We start from the raw sequence: 920 nt of genomic DNA, 5'->3' as shown, positions 1-920 counted from the left end.
CTTAAACAACTTCTAAACAGGCTCAAAGGGGCAAAACGAACCCTGGACCACCCTAAAGGGGCCTTAAACAACTTCTAAACAGGCTCAAAGGGGCAAAACGAACCCTGGACCACCCTCACGGGGCCTTAAACAACTTCTAAACAGGCTCAAAGGGGAAAAACGAACCCTGGACCACCCTAAAGGGACCTTAAACAACTTCTAAACAGGCTCAAAGGGGAAAAACGAACCCTGGACCACCCTAAAGGGACCTTAAACAACTTCTAAACAGGCTCAAAGGGGAAAAACGAACCCTGGACCACCCTAAAGGGACCTTAAACAACTTCTAAACAGGCTCAAAGGGGCAAAACGAACCCTGGACCACCCTCATGGGGCCTTAAACAACTTCTAAACAGGCTCAAAGGGGCAAAACGAACCCTGGACCACCCTAAAGGGGCCTTAAACAACTTCTAAACAGGCTCAAAGGGGAAAAACGAACCCTGGACCACCCTAAAGGGACCTTAAACAACTTCTAAACAGGCTCAAAGGGGCAAAACGAACCCTGGACCACCCTCATGGGGCCTTAAACAACTTCTAAACAGGCTCAAAGGGGCAAAACGAACCCTGGACCACCCTAAAGGGGCCTTAAACAACTTCTAAACAGGCCCAAAGGGGCAAAACGAACCCTGGATCACCCTAAAGGGGCCTTAAACAACTTCTAAACAGGCCCAAAGGGGCAAAACGAACCCTGAACCACCCTAAAGGGGCCTTAAACAACTTCTAAACAGGCCCAAAGGGGCAAAACGAACCCTGGCCCACCCTAAAGGGGCCTTAAACAACTTCTAAACAGGCCCAAAGGGGCAAACCGAACCCTGGACCACCCTAAAGGGGCCCCAAACAACTTCTAAACAGGCTCAAAGGGGCAAAACGAACCCTGGACCACC

The sequence above is a fragment of the Anolis carolinensis genome, chromosome 2 (genome assembly GCF_035594765.1).
Source record: "Anolis carolinensis isolate JA03-04 chromosome 2, rAnoCar3.1.pri, whole genome shotgun sequence".
Classification (NCBI taxonomy): domain Eukaryota; kingdom Metazoa; phylum Chordata; class Lepidosauria; order Squamata; family Dactyloidae; genus Anolis; species Anolis carolinensis.
Note: the sequence above shows the minus strand (reverse complement) of the source record.